The sequence below is a fragment of the Epinephelus moara genome, chromosome 12, assembly GCF_006386435.1.
Source record: "Epinephelus moara isolate mb chromosome 12, YSFRI_EMoa_1.0, whole genome shotgun sequence".
NCBI lineage: Eukaryota > Metazoa > Chordata > Actinopteri > Perciformes > Serranidae > Epinephelus > Epinephelus moara.
In genome coordinates this window covers 16853438-16873312 of record NC_065517.1, presented here as the reverse complement: position 1 = coordinate 16873312, position 19875 = coordinate 16853438, and the positions used below count along the sequence as shown (strand labels likewise).

Here is a 19875-nt window from a genome sequence, read left to right as displayed (position 1 = left end):
TACTCTTGTTAGTTAATGATAGAGTGAAATTTGTAAAATTCAAAACTTCTGGATTTTACTGTCAACTCTTTGGGGGCCTCAAAACTAATCCCTAAATAAGCCTAAAGCTCTGTCCCACAAGAAAACCTAATACCTTCCATCCATCCATTTTCGTAGCCACTTATCCTCTTGAGGTTCACGGGGGGTGCTGGAGCCTATCCCAGCTGACATTGGGTGAGAGGCAGGGTACACCCTGGACAGGTCGCCAGACTATCACAAGGCTGACACATGGAGACAGACAACCATTCACGCTCACATTCACACCTACGGACAATTTAGAGTCACCAATTAACCTGCATGTCTTTGGACTGTGGGAGGAAGCTGGAGTACCTGGAGAAAACCCACGCTGACACAGGGAGAACATGCAAACTCCACACAGAAGTGCTCCCCCACCCTGAGGTTTGAACCAGGAACCCTCTTGCTGTGAGGCGGCAGTGCTAACCACCCCTAAACCTAATACCTTTTTAAGTTAAAGTTGCAGCATATAGACTTAAATAAAACTTCTTTATTGATGTACAGCTTATGGTGACAAACAAATACGTCTCCTTAGAACATAAAGTTTTGCTTGAAAAGTTTATTCCAGGACATCATAGAACTGGAGGGTCTTTCTAAGGAAGTGTTTTTTTTTATTATTTAAAAAGAGAAAACAAAAAGCTCAAAATAAGAAAAAAAGATATTGACTGTAAGTCCCCAGAGAAGTCAGTGTTAGACGTTGACCATTGCTGAACTCCCATAAAGGCATGTATGACAAAGAAATGTAAATATTCTGCTCAGAACAAAACACAGGAGAAATGCACCTTCATCCACAGCTGAAGTAGAACCTTGTACTTCTTGAACACAAACAAAAACTGTGGAAAGTCTGCTGAAATCTTAACTATTTTCAGACACCAAACAATAATTCTTGACACTGCTCTGTGGTTTGATTGACATACTGTAACACGACTGGGATTCTGGTGGGTCTTATTTGGTGTAAAGAAAAGGGATGTGTTTTCTTTCTAGGTTTTATTTGAAAATAAAAAAGCTTTTCTCTGTGAGCAGTGATGGCAACAATGAAAAGGAAAAGATGCACACTGTTTGATTGACATGTGATCTTTGGAAAGTATAGTTTTGAAACAGCACAGCAATGAACATTTAACGTCTAAGATGGAGACATGATAATAGAAATAATTTGTGAACTCACGTCTGCTGGTGTTTGAAGAAAATGATTTAAATATTAATGTTTCCTTGTGTGGTGTTCCCCTATATGTACGGAGGAGTTTCCATTCATCTGCTCATGAGTTGTGACAGATTTAGCATATTAAGATCTGCTTGTAGCAAGGTGTTCAGACTCGTATGAGGTACTTCCCATTCCTTTTGATTCTTTTTTCTCTTGCTCTGACTGTGCAGACTGTCTGTTTGATGGATTGTCTCTATTCTCTCCTTTAGTTCCTCTGTCTACTCCAGACTGCATACTTCAGAAAATAATTGAAAATACCTATTCCAGCTCGTGCACACACGCTGCTTTTTCAACTTTCTTTTAGGGGGTTCTCCACTCACTCGCATTTTCGACAAAATACATCTTAGTTTTCAGATCACTCTGTGCATGTCTGTGCTTTTATAACATACATCATTCACCGGGCTCATTACTACAATAGCATGGCCCGATGTTGGAAAGCAAAAGCTGAAAAAAACCCTCACTTTTGATCCGTGTTCAGTTTTTATTTAGTATGTACAAATATCCAACCAACACATTCTGATTGGCAGCGGAGGTATTGTTAGGCCGGGGGCCAGGTCCAGCTGTCATGATGTTTTCTGCTACCCTGTTTTCATTATCATTTCCTGTTAGCCTGTTAACCGTGGGCCATCACAAGTTGATGACAAGCACCCCCACCTCGGGGACATTTGGTCTTAGGGGGCCCAAAACCCCTTTTGTGGGGACATAGTTCTGGTATTTGCATTGTGTAAATGCAAATATTAGGGCACTAAATAAATAATCATATAAGCATGAAATTTGGCAAGGAGTATCCTGACACAAAATGGAAAGAAGCAAAGTAAGATTGTGGGGCTTGCTGCCACTTTATTTCAACATATCACACACAACATCCCCCCAAAAAAACAATGTACATAGAAAACTCCCCAAGTTGATAAGCTTCAATTTGAGCCCAAGATGACCTTTCTATTTTGAAACTTACACTTGCTTTGGCATGAATATGTCACTACACTTCAAATCAGAGAAAATTGATTTTTCAGTCCCTAGCTTTCGGAATCCGGAAGTGTTGAGTTCCCCAAAGTTTTATGTCAGAAATACACAGAATGGGTGCCCAACATTAAGAAACTGCAGGATGCTAACTTGAATATGTTGGGAAATTTGCATAATTAGCATTTATTAGCATAATCACCTATGTAGGGTCCAATATTGGAGTGATCTTGGGAGTTACTGAGGATGCTGAATCAATTTCTGACATGTCACATATGTAGCAATACTTTGGCTCAGTGCCTTCAGATATTAAGTGAGATGCTTTCACTTGCAGAGTTTGTGCCTTATTGCTTGGGTTTAGATAAAGAACAGTGTTGTACAATATGTACAGTAACACAAAATTGCAATTGACAATTTGCCTGATAATTAGACACTATTGCATTTCACTTTGTTATTTTTGGATTTTTTTTTTTTTTTGTCTGGATCATTTTTAATCAATACAAAAGCTTCCGTATTATTTGTTAAATTTTTCTTTTTCTGTTGTTACATTTTTCAGTGATGTAGCAAGATAGCTAATAGGAAGACAATGTCCTCATTCTAAGGGTGTTTTCATATTAAGTATGATTGATTCATACCTTGCCCGAGTGCAATTGCCCCTGGACACTGCTGCCCCAGCTGGGCACCAGCAGAGCAGCGAGGTGAAACTCTGCTCTTGGCCAGAGGAGGAGCCGCTGCTGTTGGGCAGAGAGAGCCTCCTGCCAGAGCTCAACCTGCAGGTTGAAGGTAGTCTGAGTGGGCGGAAGTTCGCTGCATAGATCAGCCTCTCATTGGGTGGAACGAGCCACCTGCTGAAGTCCCGCCCTACCACCTCCGGTTGCAGTTTTCAACACATCCTTTACTAACTTTTGCGGTGTTTGATCTTGCGGGGATGTAGCCATTTTTCTGCCATCGTTCGCGTCCTGTAGGCGATATTTTTGTGGGCGTGTTACACCAAAACCTGTTTCCCCCTGGCAATATTTTTGCAAGCGCACTGTTGCTGTGGCACCGCGCAGAACGATTGTGATTGGTTGAAAGAAATACAAGCAGCCGGGGCGTGTTTTTCTCCAATCTTAAAGTGAGAGTCGGCCCAGCCAGACCTTTCTTTTCTTGAGAAAAGTCTGGTGAGCGAGACTAGGTTGAAGGTGACAACAAAATCGAATCTGAGTCTGTCTGCTCCCCTGGCGAGCATTTGCCATCTGACATAGAGGCATCAGTATTAAATTGAGACTGTTTTATAACTGGTTAAAAACTCCTTGTGGTCGCGTTAAATAGCAGCTCCCTTCCATGTTTCCACACAGCTGGTGTTCACACCTGACGCATATTGTACTGGAGTACACATGTAACATCTCCAAGACCACCTTTCCAAGTGGACTCATGAGCGGATTGGCGTATGGAGCTACATTTGTTTCTTTATTATTAAATAAAACAGAGTAGGTTTTGCAATCAAAAAAAGATTTGAGAGCAAAAGTATCAATATCGCAATCAAAAAATGTTTTATTGCAAGTAAAAAATGATTGATTAAAAAATGCAAATCCTAAAGTTTTGTTTGCAAGTCATTTTTTTCCGTTTGCTAGTCAAAAAGTTTTGCGAGCAAAAAGTTGAACCTGGTGGGCGGGGCCTAAACTGAAAGCTGTAAGACATGTCCATTGGCCAGTCTTGCAAAGCAACATGGGAGTTCTGTAGTTCACGGGGAATTCAGTGCGAGGGCTGTGGCGAAAATCAATGAGCAGGTATGTTTATACATAACTAATAATAGCAAGAATGTTTTATTTGAACTGGTGCATGTAGATTGCTTTTGTTTAGCTAGAGCAGAACTATTCGACAGCGTAACGGTCAGTACTGTCGATGCCCCAGGGGGGAGCAGTAATGCGACTGTCGAGCGTTTCCAGTGGGAGAGAGGGAATCGTGGGTGTAGCCCGCTCTGGAGCCACGTCAAACCCACCAATAGAAACTCCTCTCTCATCCATCAGCGTAGGCCCCGCCCATTAAGTGCAGTTGAACTCACAAGCAAAGAGGACTGATCTGCAAGCAAAAGTTTTCAACTCGCAAGGAAAAAGGACTGATTTATAAGCAAAATGATCATACGTTTTTACTTACAAACTTGATTTTTGATTGCAGTTCAAGAAATATGCTCTCAAATAGGGTTGGGTCGGTATGAGAAAAAACCCCCCAAAAAAACGGTCCGGTTTCTGTAAAAAAAACCCCGCATCAAGTCAGTAATACCAGATTTTCGCCACTTGGGGGCGCAATTGACTCATTTAAAATAAAAAACGACCTTAGGACAACAGAGTGACAGTAACAAGTTGTTTCTTTTATTCCTTACAAATAAATTTTGCAGCTTAATCAATCAGTGCAAACAAGGGTTGCCTCCTTCGTCTGGCTCAAAGCCAAAGTGTTGCCATATTGGCGCATTCTTTGATTTCGCCGAGACTAAATTGTCCGCCATTATCGACTCCCCGTCACTGTTAAACAAACTCCAGGCTACAGTCAAGGCCTCGGCGCATGCGCACTCGCACCTCCTAGCTCACTCCCCGCCCCACCCCCCTCTCTCTCCTGCTGGCTGTGCGCTTGGTGAAGAGGCAGACACAGGTGCTCACAGACTCGGGCGTACTATAAGCGGAGCGGACTCCATGTAAAAATGTCCGTGAAAAATCCCCGCGATGTGAAAAATACATGCCAAACAGTCTTTTGTGTGACACTGGTGCGCGGAGCGGAGTCTGCGCGCACAGGGCTTGCGGATGTCCACTTTTACCAGGTGGACCTCCGTGGACGTTCCGCCCGAGTATGTAGTCTGGTCAGTCTCAAAAAAAAAAAAAAAAAAAAAGAGTACTGAGACCGAATTGGTATTACCAAGAACCGACCCAACCCTACTCTCAAAACAGTTATATACGATTGCAACAAAAATACCTCCATACTGGCATACCATGCATGCCCAGGTATGGTACACAGTGTTCACACTAATCGAACAAACTGGATTTTGAAGTCAAGTGTACTCGGATCCAATTCTGGATCCCTGAATTGAAAGTCCCCTTAATCCCCTAGAACGATTGGATTGATCACTCAACCAATGGAAAATGCATTATGACAACACCCCAGACTGAGCCAGACAACACCCCAGGGTACTGCATCAGCCTGGTTGAGAAAAAGCTGATCTAGAGCTATTTTAGGTGAAAATCAGATGATTCTAGGAATTTGTGAAATAGCCTGGCTAGCTAGTTCCCCCTGTTTTCAGTTTTTAGGCTAAGCTAAGCTAACAGGCCAGCTGTGGCTTTTAACTTAGCCATTTTCTGTTAATCCTCAGTTATTTAGAGGTACTGTGGTGGTGAAGTCAGAAGCTCATGTAATTTCTACCTGTTTTTCCCTCCAGCTGTACAACTGAAAACATTTTTGAGTTGTCAAAAGAGAACCTCCTTTGCTATGATTGTTAGCGTCCTATTGCAGCAGGAAACATAAAACACAGGTTAAAGTAGGTTTAAACCAGCCAAAAAGTATGGGTAACCTGGTCCCATACTACGTCTTTCCTTGTCATTTCCTGTGTCCCTCACTCTCCTGAGTCATCTACTGCTCATATACAGTAATATCTACAACTTTAATAAAAAATTATGCATCTATAAGCACCCACATCTTCCTCGACTCAGAACACAATACAGGTGGCACAGGGATTGAAAAAGATTATAGTCTGTCATCTTTTCCTCCCCCTGCCTCATTAATCATTCCTGTCGTTTCCTTGGGAATCCCTTATAGTCTTTTCATTCATCTTTTATATGTCACCTGTCAGTTCCATCAGTCTTTATCTTTTTTCTGCCGCAGTTTTTTATCCTGTCTCATTAGGGTTCCTCGCTGCTTTTCGTGCCTCCAAAAACGTCTGAATTATTGGACCTATTCTCAGAAAGTGATGGTGATTGCTGGTTTTCTTATTTGTTTTTCTATCTCTGTCTCCTCTGAGCAACATAAATGCATACATAATACATAACAGCAGGTCTGCGAAAACGCACAGCTATGAAATGTAATTGTTCTGTAACTGTCAGTATGAGATGAGAAATGAGAGACTGCTTAGAAGGCTAGACTGATCACAGGTTGAAAGAATGCAGATAAAGATGCAGATTACATGCTGTATACAGACACAGAGAAGAAAGACACTGTTTGCATTAGATCTAGTTCAGGGGCCTTCTGTTCCTCTCTCTGCCTGCTGACTGAGGTCCATCACAGCTGTGTGTCCACATTCACAAGCAAAATTAAAGCGTTCCTGTCTTCCCGGGCTTATGGTTAATTAGTGTGTGTGTGTGTGTGTGTGTGTGTGTGTGTGTGTGTGTGTAATTGTATGCACTTCTTGCACAGTTAGTTGTGACAGGGCAGGGATTTCTATTTGATTATGCTGGTGTTTTTTTTTTTTGTTTTAAGTTTGATTGTGTTGATTTTGAGGACTCATGCTGCTTTTTTTTAACTAATATTGTTTATTCTTCCTATATTCTCATGTGTCTGAATAATTTTTTCTTTCAGTGTAAAGCTCTTTGAGTTTACGTGTAATGAATTGTGATGTATAAATCAATTTTACCAGACTGTCATTGCCATGCATGTCACATGCTGGCAAGTAGCATTTTCAGCTTGAGCAGATATTTACTACTTGCTGTCTCTCTCAGCCTGCTTTTACGTCAGCAGCTGATAAACTGTAGAGCAGAGGCTAGGAGGGAAAATGTACTCAGACAATAGAAAAAGAACATGGGGAAAAAAATGGTTTAAGTCAAAGGCGTACTTTGACATTTGAGAATTAAAAATAGTCCTGCTGATGCACCTTCGACCACAGTATGACATTTTTAAACTTTGGTATTTGTACAGATTAAAAAAACAAGATATAACATGATGATTAGTGAACTTTAGAGGTGCTGGTAGGTACATTTTTTACAGTTTGTTAGAACCAAGTGGCAGAATGTAGCCGCCACAGAAGTGCCAAAAACTGCAGTTCCTCTAATGGCCACTTGAGGCTGGCTCAAATCCCCACTGACCCACATGTTGAATGCCCAAATAAACATGTTTACAGCCTGGTTTGACGCAGCATCTGCAGTGATGCCGGCACTATGCTGGACCATTGAGGCAAAGCTTTTGATTTATTGGTCCATCTACATCCCAACCCTCATCTATGGTCATGAGCTCTGGAAAGAATGGGGTTGTGGATACAAGCGGCTGAAATGAGTCTCCTCTGTGGGGTAGCTGGGCTCAGCCTTAGAGATAGGGTAAAGAGGTCGGACATCCGGAGGGAGCTTGGAGTAGAGCTGCTGCTCCTTCACGTCGAAAGGGGTCAGTTGAGATGGTTCAGGCATCTGATCAGGATGCCTTCTGGGTGCCTCCTGTTAGAGGTGTTCTGGGCACGTCCACAAGTGGTAGACCCAGAACATGCTGGAGGGACTATATATCTCATCTGGCCTGGGAACACCTCTGCATTCCCCAAGAGGTCCTGGAAAACACAGAGAGGGACTGAGTTTGACACAACAGTGAGTGGAGGAGGAGAAGGGCGTCTGAATTTCATTGCTCAGCCTGCTGCCCGTACGACCTGGCTTCAGATAAGCGATTGAAAATGGATGGATGGAAATGGATGACAACTGTACGGGGGGATACATGACCTGTTTACGCATATTTATGGCCGGACGCTTTGAGTGACAAGCTGTCTGCGACACATTGCTACAGTCTGTGTCAGATACAATAATCACTCCTGCACAGCTCCAACCTCTCATCCAAATATGGTCACTTTTGGCCCCAAAAACAAGATGGCGACAGCTGAAATACTTCAGAACAGGAGTCCACAAACCAGTGGGTGATGTCACAGTAGCTACGTCCAATTATTCTATACAGTCTCTGGCTAGGACAGAGTCAGGCTAGCTGTTTCCATCTGTTTCCACTGTTTGTGTGAAGCTAAGCTAACTATCTCCTTTCGTCTCATCTGACTCTTGGCAAGATAGCAAATATCGGTATATCCCTAAAGGTAAGGGGACACTGGTTTATTAAATGTACAGTTTTCCACTCAGGGACGGGTTTGGAGTTTGGCCTTTGTCACCGTGAGATGTATAATCCTTGACTCCACGAAGTGCATTTGTTTGCTAGCATAAAACATAATTTTTACTGTTTTCATTTTTTACCACATTTTTTCTAAAGCATAAACACACTTGAGGTCTTTCCTGAGTTAGTCTAGTTTGACACTTAGTTACTTGTGGCACCAGTTTCCAGATAATCCAGCGGCTGTTGTCATGGATGTTTCATGTGGGTCGAGTGTGTTTGGTGGTTGAGGGAGAAAAAAAATCTGATAAAGGAGAAAGCATGAGTGGTTCTAACATGAGACTCATCAGAATCATTCATGGGGAAAAGATGCTTAACTTAAGGCATGCTTGTGTCACTGTAATGATGTGAGCCTATATACAGTGCATGTGTACATATATAAGGTGAACAAGCTTTCCTCATGATCGAGAGATGACAGGTTTCCCGCCCCTCAAGAGGATTAGGTTTAATCCAATAAACACTTTACAGGCAGAGAGAGAGGGAATTGTGTTTCCATTCACTTGTTTTTATGTGCATTTTCAGTTTTCATCTGAGTGGAAACGCCAGATATTTGAAAAGAAAATCGAAATATCGAAGTAACTAGCCGCAATGAACACATCTGAAGCACGAGACTTGACCATTCCCTAAAGCTTCCACGCCACTAATGAATAAGAGATGCAAGAGGCGACATCAGACCTGTGTGAAGTTATGACAAGACTGAATATTAAAATTAATACTTGAAACAAAGACAAACACCATTTTCACCACTTTGTTTTTTAACTTGAGGTTGGACTGTGTCTTTTTTAATTATAGGACCAGTGTTTAGAGTACAGTGGCATCTAGTGGTGAGGGTTGCAAATTGCAACCAGCTGAAACTTCTCCCGTGTACCAAGCATGAACTCCTGGTTAGGATTCCTTCAGTCAGTTGCTGAGGAGGTTTTTAACGGAGCCGAAGTATCCGCAGAGATCTCTTCCTCTCCAAAACAAACTGACCAGCTCATTAATATAAACCCTCACCCTGTTTTATAGGCCTCTGCTCGAAAATTGCATATCCATAATGAAATGAATAAATCTCTGCAACCACAAGGTCTATTTGAATACTTTTGATGTCATGGTAAAGGGAACACTTGTGAGATTTGTTAAGATGTGTAAATATCAGTATATGTGTTATATTCAGTATATGTGTTATATGTGAAGAGTAAATGAAGATGGCACACAGCACAAATGAAATATTTTGAGATTTGCCTAAAAAAAAAAAGAATTTTTAGGATGAGGACCTCTATCACATCATTGTACAATATGTGCACATTAACTCTGCAAAGGTTGATTCTGATAAAGTGAAGCAGAACAATATAAGAGAAGTTTTAGTACAGAAAATTCAGGCGAGCTCTCCAAAATTGCTCCATGTTTGCATGTGATTTTTGTCATGTACAATCCCATATCTTTAATTTTTTGTTTCTGTAAATCCCTACTGATGTTTAGGGTATACACATACAACTGTCATTTTCATTTTTTTACTTTATTTCCCACTCCAAACTGACCAATATGCACCTACTACATTTGAACCTGAGTTTCTATTCTGAGCTTTGGAGGCCCGTATCTCCGCGACGGCTTGGCCGATTTGAGTGATTGACACCTCGTTTGATTCATTAGAGCCAATAGAATTACGCTATACCCACTAAAACGAGATTGACAGCACTGTAAGCCAATCAGAGTCAGCAGAACACGTTGTGGGGAGATGTCGGCTGCTGTGAGTGGCATTGTTTTTGTTCCCCTGGAACTTTTTTTCCCGCCCGGATTCATTTGAATGATGGACAACTTCTGGTAGTACGTGAACGGAGCGTGAATCAACAGGAGAATGCGCATTTTACGGCGAAATTAATATGGTAAGAGCCATATTACAAATATATTTTGGCAAAGAGATTTCTGTTGTTGTTCTTTGGGCTGTAGCTCTGTGATGGTTAAAGGGAGAGTGATTTGGATTTGGATTTGAGATGAACGGCGTGTGTTTTGAATAACGTGTGGTCGAGTTAGAGCCCGAAATATACCGAGTGGGTTGGGATATCGGTGCTGTTTGGAGTTAGTTGTTGTTGTTGTTGTTGTTGTTTATTTAGTTGATGTTAAAACTGAGTTTAGGGCATGTAAAAAGTTTTTCTACAGCCTTGTAGCTGAGGTTCTGCTGTTAAATTTGATGGGCAACATCACTATATTCTTCTGATCAGTGTATTGATACACACCAGGCCTTTATTAGCAGCTCTAGGGTTCAAAACCTGTAGAAACACTGAATAAAGTAGTTTTACATTACAAATCAGTGTCTCTCCTACGCTATTCAGCTTAGCGCAGATGCAGGAGCCCAGCACCAGAAATATGTGCTGACCTTTTTTCTCTGATAATTTAAGATACAGACGGTTTTTACAGGGAGTTGAATTATCCACAGATGTCTCGTTCTGTCTAAAACAAGTGATTTATATTGGTGAAAAAAACACTGAAAAAAGCAGTTTCATATTAAAAATCTATGGTTTTCCAAGGTTGTTTGGCTCGTTGAACAGGGGCTTCTATCTACAGTGGCCAGTGCATAAACATGAATGGCCCCTTTCCAGAGCCACTACTTGGTTTGTCCATTTTGGGCTACTGTAGAAACATGGCAAACATAGTGAAACATGGCGGACTCCTTAGACAAGGACCTGTTCCCTATGTAGATATAAAGGGCTCATTCTAAGGTAACAAAAACACAACAGTTCTTATTTACAGGTGACTTTACACAAAAGAAAATATACTTATTATATTATATTCCAATTCTGCCAACATATTCCCATTAATCCTACATACTGGACCTTGAAGTCATCTTGTTGTGCCCTCTTATGCAGTCCTGCAATGGCAACTGACCATAGAATCACTGTTGTGCCAAACTCTTAGTATTCACACAACAGTAGTGAATGGAAATGGATATGCACTAAATGTGGATGAAAACTTGACTGAAGAAAGACAGACAGATAGATAATAAGGGACAAAAAGAGTCACTTATCCTCTGTCAGTTATTTTGGGAACTAACAGTTCCAACAGTTTAAAACTCTTTTACCTTGTGAATCTGATTTGTTCTTGGATCTTGGAGGTTACCCTCTGGGATTTTTTAAATTCTCTGTGAAACAGCTGATGTATTTGAGGACATTCATAAAGCTGTTTAATGATGAGTCTTGTGGGGGGTCAGTGGAATTCCAGTTGGATTCTTCTAAATTTAACATAAGATTTGTAGACACAACTCACCATAATGCTCCAGTGTCTTGTTTCATGGTTTCCTTCAGCTACTATGCACAAAAAACTGCCCATTCTGCCATCCGCGTGACCATTTTTTTTACACCGTACTCTTAGATGTAGACTCAAATTTTGATTTTTTTCCTTCTTTATTGATTATGTCTTAACAATTTTGGTGATGAAACCTATAGTATGAAAACAAACAGTGCTATCTGAACAATCCCTTTAAAGGTACAGTGTCTAAGGATGCTTTCACACCAGCCCTCTTTGGTTCAGTTCAATCGAACTCCAGTTTGTTTGCCAGCTAAGTGGGTTTGTTTGGGTAGGTGTGAACACAGCAATCACACTCGGGTGCGCACCAACCCAACCGGACTGAGACCTTCTTGAAGAGGTGGTGCTCCTCGTTTTCAAACTGTAAGGTTTGTCTAAAATGAAGAATGCAAGCAATATAGTCCATGATGACCAGCACTAAAATCAACCTGCATAGTTGTCCCTCCATTGTGACATTAGAAAGTATTGCATGTTCTGGGCTACTGTAGAAACATGATGGTGCAACATGGTGATTTTCATGGACGAGGACTCACTACCTATATAGATATAAACGGTTCATTCTAAAGTCACAAAAACACAAGAGTTCTTATTTTCCAGTGGCTATACACTAAAATAAACATACTTAATATATTATGTTCCCATTTTTGCCAATATATTCCTCTAAGTCCTACACACTGAACCTTTAAACTTTAGAATTCACCCATTTCTCAGCAGATATATTTTTCCTTCTTGTTACTTACAGTAAGACTTTTTGACTCAAAGTGCAGCTTTTGAAAATGCTTTTTCTGCTGTTTGGATAACCTTGATGTTAACGTTTCTCCCATTATGGATCCCCAAAGAAACACTTTGTCAATATACAGTACACACAGCCAGGGGTGGACTGGGGCAAAAAAGAGGCCCGGGAATTTAGTACCTGACTGGCCCACTCAGGGGCCGGGGCGGCGAGTGATGGCAGCAAATGATGGCGGCGGATGATGGCGGTGGATGATGACGGCGGATGCTGGTGGTGGAACAAATATGTTCACATATATGTGGGAGACAAAAAAATATACATGTAAACATTATTGAAGGGATAATGCCACATCATTTAACCTGAGGCCTTGATTAGAACAAATATGTAATATTTTTAATGTTAGTTAAAATAGTTAGTCTACAATAGTCGCTTAATAGTGTGAAGACTGGTGAACATGTAAGTCACACTAATAATGATCATAACATAATAATAAACATATCATCACCTTACTGAAGTAGCAATTTCTGCAGCAGATAAGTAAACACAGGTGAAAAAGTGTACTATGTAATGTACTATACAGTATGTGTTTTATTCACAAGTACACAAATGGTCTCTAAACCAGGTTTAGTAAAAGTTAGTAAAAGGCTATGATGGTCTTGTCTGAATGCTTCAAAAAGATGAGGCTTTAATTCATCCAAAACATTCCAAGTGTTGTGAAGAGAGAACATGTTGAAAAGTAAACACCAACAGTACACATCATCTGAGTCACCATTAAGTTGATTTTATGTAGGCTGCATGTGAGCGAGCATATTATTCTGTAACCCTACTAACTGTTAACATATAGTAAATGCACTTTAAATGTCAAAATTTACTTACATGTATTGAAGAACATTCTCCTACATTGTGTTGTTTGATGTTTATGTTTTAAATATGCATATATTTCATTTATATTATATTAAAAAATGTTTAACACATTAACCTATGGTGCCTCAGATAAGCACAATTACATGTTCTTAAGTATATACTGAATAAGTACAGCTTAAGTTTTATAAACTGCAAATAATACACTTTAAGAACAACACATTAATACACATTTCCCCTTCACAGTGCATGTAGACTGTCTCAATTTCTATATTATCCAACAATACCCACACAAAAAGAATAAAACTGACATTCATTTTAATGTTGATGAATTAGCAAAGTAATATACAGCAGAGCAGCATTTAGCTCACCAGCTTAAGGGAAATACACAAGAGATAATGTTAGATCAGATGTTCAGCTATTTTATTAGTTACTTAGCCATGCTGATGTTGGCTAATGCCACTGAGCGCTGTCTGGCTCTAGTAACGTTACACAATAATGACGTTTTGACAGCCAAACTAGCCTACATGCGTTGTGCTAGAAGTTAACAACCTAGCCAAATAATGTTATCACATTAGCTTACAGCCGCCTCACCTGACTAGCATCCCCCTCTCGGTCACGTTGTCCTCCTCCTGCAGACGGCGACGCGAGAGCTGCAGGTGCTGCTGCGGATGCTGAAGGTCCTGCTTGAGATGCAGCAGCAGAAAATAAATGTGTCAACTTTTGACACTTGGCAGCATCTGCCTGTAGTGCCTGCCTTTTTTTTTGTCTCTCAACTTCTCCGCTCCTCCTTTCCGTTTTTCTCCATTTTTGCATGTGTGTATGATTGATTGATTGATTGACAGATGCAGAGGGAGGAGGGACCGAGGACCTTGGCCTTCGGCTGTGATTGGCCAACAGCCCCAGGACCGAGGTGAAAGGGGTGTGACACACCCACGTGGGCCAATGTTGATAAGCCAGACACTAGAGAAACTGTAAACATTGGTTATCATATTAAAGGCCAGCCCAACTGCGCCGAAAGTTGTTGTTTTTTTTTTTTTCCTCAGTCCGGCCATACCGGCCCACTGACGCAGCGGCCCACCGGGAAAACTCCCGGTACTCCCGATGGCCAGTCCGCCTCTGCACACAGCTGTGGAAATAACTCACATTGGTGGATGGGAGACAGATGAATGACACGTTGGACATTTTCCGCTGGTTTTAGCATCTCTGAAGTGATCTGTGATTAATTGCTAGAGAGAAGTGTAAACTGGCAGGGAATCATGGGAAGAGCATCACATTATAACTATACACAAACTTTCCACACACACTGCAATTGCCTCTCCAGCGGTGAGAGGTAATTGGCATCTTTGCTGTATTTGGAACATCATTTCAGAGTTGTTAGGGAGGGCTGTGTGGAAGCCTGCTGATTATTTCAATCAGCCCTTTCAAACCTTGAAAAAGGTACCATCTAGTGAAGTGTGATACTACTGGGCTTGTCCTTGTCTTTGATTTGGAAAAGTACAAACGCTTCTCTGTGTGCTGGATTTTTATTAAACAGGTCTTACTGGTACTGTTAAATAGGACAACCAGAAAGGAGATTATGAGCTCCATTATACAGAGAAAAATATTCATAATATTTAGTATTTGTAAATCCAGTAAATAACAGGAGAGAGGTCCTCCGAAGCAATCTCACACTCCACCAAATAGTAAAGTTAGACTCATACTTGGGGCGAGGGCCTCCCTAGTGTAGTGGCTAGAACACTTGTCTCCCATGTGGAAGGTCCAGGGTTTCGAATCCTGCTGGGGTCGACGTCAGCAAAGACATGCGGTTGCAAGAGGTTCCCACTACTGAATCAAACGGGATCAGATTCCTTAAGGAGGCTTCAGGATATGAGAATAACTGGGCCAAGACTTCAACGAGGGCGTGTCTCGAGCCTGTTGTAGACGGGAGGTTCCAGACATAAAAGCAGATTCAGCTTCATACTTGGGGTAGGCAGTTTACTGGAAAAGGCAAACATTTTTTTTTGAAAAAAGTCAGAATTTGAAAAAACACCTTCCTCCTGCAGCTCTCCCCTCTCTGTCCTAAGCCCCTCCCACCAGCCAAGCATGGGCATATGCAAGTGCTTTATACATTAACATGTACGACTAATGTTATCTATCATCATTTTGATTAGAATAATAATCCAAAAGCCATTATATAGCATAAATTCTAGGAGAATTGTCATAATTTTTTGGCATAAATGTGAGTCTGTATAGCCCTTCAAGATGGCATACTGTGATTTGAGGCTCTAGCTAGCTACACTAGCATGAACGTGATTAAGCCGCAGAGATGAACCTTTGGCTTTGATTAAGAACTAAATTAGCCATATTTTCTGTCCATCTCTGCAAGGCTTTGCTGATATTGACACGTTTTATTTCTTTTATTGTCAGACTCTCTCAAGACTTTCTTTTTGATAACTCCATCTTCCTTTTTCTGGGTTGTTTTGCAGTGTAGTTTTTGCGAATGCTGGAATATCAACTGTCCTGCAGGATTTACCGCCAATGAATCAGTCTTTCACCATCTGAGGGGACATGCATGTGCAGCTGCATCTGCATTTGTAGAACAGAAATTACCTGTGATTGGCCATAGTCTTTGATCATAGGCTAGATTTTCTAAAGCCTGAAAACAGAGCCAAGAAAAGCAATGGATGTTGCAAGGTACAGTACATGTCCTGCATCCCTGATGCATTAAAATCTGAATGGCATCCCGTGGACGCACCCTATTAATTTCCCTGATGTTACAGAAACCGCTGAGAGTGAAACTTGTATTTTGGATACTTTTATACTGCCTGGGATGTATTGATGTTTTTGTTCTGTTGCTCTGCACTGACACATGCCTGCCTGCCCTCATCCCCAGCTCTTTGAAGCTTGTTGCACCGCTGTTTCTTAGCAAAGGCGATTGGGTGGCATGGAGGTCCTCAAGACTGCCAGCAGACCATAACCTTATATTTTAGGTTCAGTAAATACACCCAAATTCACAAATATAAGATATTACTATAGACATCCTGTGATCCTATGTCCCAAAGTCTGAGCTGGCCTATGATAGCAGATGCTCTATTTACTTATGTCAGTGACAATGATCCTTTATTGTCCAGGGGATGCGGCATATTTTTTTCCTCCGATAATGCTATGTTGTAATAATGTGATTGTGCTACTGATCAATACTGTATTGACTCATGTTGATGATGAGCAGATGATGTTTTATCATCCAGGGGATGATCCGTGTTGAAAAGATATCTCACTAGCTGCTTCCAGTTTCCTACTGTGAATTTCATGTATTTTGCATGAGATGTCTTTTTTGCATGATTCCATTTTATTCATAGTTTCAGTAAGTGGAAGGAAAACAAAAAAAAAACTCTTTTCAGAAAGAAAGACAATTAGCAAATTTCTCGGAATGTTGACCCATGAAAATTTATACATGGGCGTATGTAAATTTTTATGGAATATCTACAGAAATGATCAGAAATCACAATCATATATGACATTTGATTTAGTTGATATTGGATAGCTGATTCTGGTGCTCTCTAAACTTGTGATATGACATTTGTATAATCTTTTATACCAATCCAGTCTCATTCCAGAGTTGTCGAAATCTGGCACTTGGGCAGTGACTTCTGGCGTCGGCCACCGCGGAAAAAAGCTGTCCTTTCATGTCCGCATGATGCTCAGCCAATCGCCGTTCTAGCTTAATGGCACCCGGCGGCCACAGGGGGAAACATGGCAGGACAAGAACAAAAGTTAAGGCGGCGAATGTCAGAGTAGGACCGATGGGTCCAACAACCACCCCAGGAGGCTGGTGTTTGCTTCCCATAAGATTGTAAAGCCAAACCCTGTTCTTTTGTTGTCTAAACCCAACCATGTGTGTTTTGTTCTGGAAGGAAAAAAGACGTCACTTTGCAGTGTTGTACTGACGTGCATTTTGTTTTACTGTGAAAACAGAAGCGTGTTTTGAAAAAAGACAATGCATTGAACAGGTAGGACTTGACATGGCATCCCAGAACGTCAAAAACCAATGCACCCAGGGTACCTTGCACATTGTATCTGGATGTGGAAAGTCCATGACCGAACGTCAATATATGACAAGGGTGGAGTGAGAATGTGTTGTTTGTACATAGACTGTACCCTATATACAGATGCAGTCTGTGGCTGTGGAGATAAAGGTTTCAGATTTAGGATTTTATATGTTTAATTTTCAGATACATTTTAAACATACATCAATATAACCATTATTATAACCATATAAAATCAAACATAAGTTTAACACTATTGAAAACCTATTACTGGATAAGGTTTGAAAGTATTGTGTTCTCTCACACCACTTGAATTACAATACCCTCAAAGGATGTTAAGAATTTTTGGCAAAGCGAAAAAACATATTGACATCACGGTCAAAACAGTATTGCTCTTGCCAGATTCCATAGATGTCAAATGCAACGTTTCACACTCAGCTCATAGGGATCCTTCTTCTCTTAAAGAAAAACAAATACAGATGTACAATGTTGCAACATTAAAATATATCAATAGCAATCACATAATGGAAAGAAACCTGGTAAAGAACAGATACAGAGGGGACAATACACTGCGTAGAGAAGGAAAGGAGAAAAGCTTTTTATGTTTTTAAGTTGAATAAAGAGACAGCTTCATTTAAGGTTTTTACTTTTGTTACTCCCATTGATGAAATGAAAACCCAACACAAGCTCGCTCGGTGTGTTGTTGAATTTGCCCGTGAGGAGCATGAGCAAGGCTTGTCATCTGTCTTCATTCATCTCGCTCTGACTCATGTTAGTGTCCAATTATCTCTCCACAGTTTGTCTTCATTCTGCTGGAGGAGATTTAAAGGATGTAAGAAAGAGAGAGTGTGTATGTGTGAGAAAGAGGGAGAAGGGGTGATGTTGACTGAGCGATTTTAGATAGGAAACAGACAAACAGTAGTGGAAAGGGCTGGTTACAGATTCAATGAGGGAGGAAAGTGAGGAGGACAGAGTTTGGGCAGAGAAAAGTGGAATACCAAATACTCTACACGGGTCTCACTGCACTACTTTTAAAGTATAAGTTCTGTCTTTGTCTTTGGATGTTGGAAGTCCTCTAAATTAAGGGCATGTGTCCACATAGCATTTTTCTAAAGCAGAAAAGTGGTGGCTGAGGAGCACTTCATCCCAGCACTTCATAAAAAAGAGCTCCTGGTGGTACTCCGCATGGGTATATTTCTATGACAGCGCTATCTTTACACTAACATTAGCTAGGTAGCCAATGTACTATTACATTAACGGTGGGTTGACAACACCTAAAATTGGAGCCTAAAAAAAACACTAGAAACACTGTCTGGTTGCTACAAAACACCCACAAATGAAGCCTAAAAAGGTCACTAGAAACAACGACTGGTTGCTACAAAACACCCAAAATTGGAGCCTAAAATGGCTACTAGAAACACTGACTGATTGCTACAAAACACTCATAATTAGAGCTTAGAAAGGCTACTAGAAACACAGACTGGTCTGTACAAAACACCCACAACTGGAACCTTAAAAGGCCACTAGAGTCACAGACTGGTTGCTACAGAACATCCACAAATGGAGCCTAAAAAGGTCACTAGAAACACTGACTGGTTGCTACAAAACACTGATAATTAAAGCTTAAAAGGACCAGTAGAAAGAGCGATTGGTCTGTACAAAACACCCACAACTGGAACCTTAAAAGGCCACTAGAATCACCGACTGGTTGCTACAAAACATCTACAATTGGAGCCTAAAAAAGCCACGAGAAACACTGACTGGTTGCTACAAAACAGCCATAATTAGAGCTTAAAAAGGCCACTAGAAACACTGACTGGTCTGTACAAAACACCCACAACTGGAACCTTAAAAGGCCACTAGAGTCACCGACTGGTTGCTACAAAACATCCACAAATGGAGCCTAAAAAGGTAAAAGGTCACCAGAAACACTGACTGGTTGCTACAAAACACCCACAATTGGAGCGTGAAAGGCCAGTAGAAACACCGACTGGTTGCTACAAAACACCCACAACTAGAGTCCAAATAGCTGATAGAAAAACAGAAATGATTGCTAAAACACCACCAGTTTTGTTTTTTCTTGATCTAGAACAGTGGTCTGCAGCTTGGCAAACATCTTGTCGAGGTGACATGCTGTCCAACATCCCCACACCCTCTCGAGGACAAAGTCAGCTCATATATTATGTCACTTTAGAAATTTTGGTATAATTTGTGTGAAACATGCAAACTGAATGAATGTGTGGTTTGCAGAAACGTTCCACGCTAACATTTTCTCTGGTGACTTGGCTGTATAATGCAAGTCTATACGGCAAAAAACAAGACACATTATCAGATCCATTCAATTTACAGTTAAGTGGTTTGTACACCACATCAGCCTTTTGCTGTCTGTAACTGAGGGTTCAGGTGTAGCAGTATGCTAGAGTTACTGTCTACAGCGTATAACAGGAGGAACGTGAAGATGACATTTCCCTGCGGCATGTCTGCCCTCGACGGACACTGTTTCACTCAGATCAGCAGATCAAGACCTGATCACTTTACATAGGGCAGTATTGTAACTACTGTAACTACACATACACACACACACACACACACACACACACACACACACACACACCTATAGCTAGGTTCAGGTCAGAAGCAGATATGCAGGAGTCTGCTGCCCATCATAG

General features: G+C 41.0%; 1 protein-coding gene across 2 annotated transcripts in view; it reads left to right on the top strand.

Annotated features, from left to right (window-relative positions):
• The window catches only part of LOC126399224 (exostosin-1), a 388340-nt gene that overhangs the window by 153684 nt on the left and 214781 nt on the right, over positions 1 to 19875 (top strand). The window lies entirely within an intron of this gene.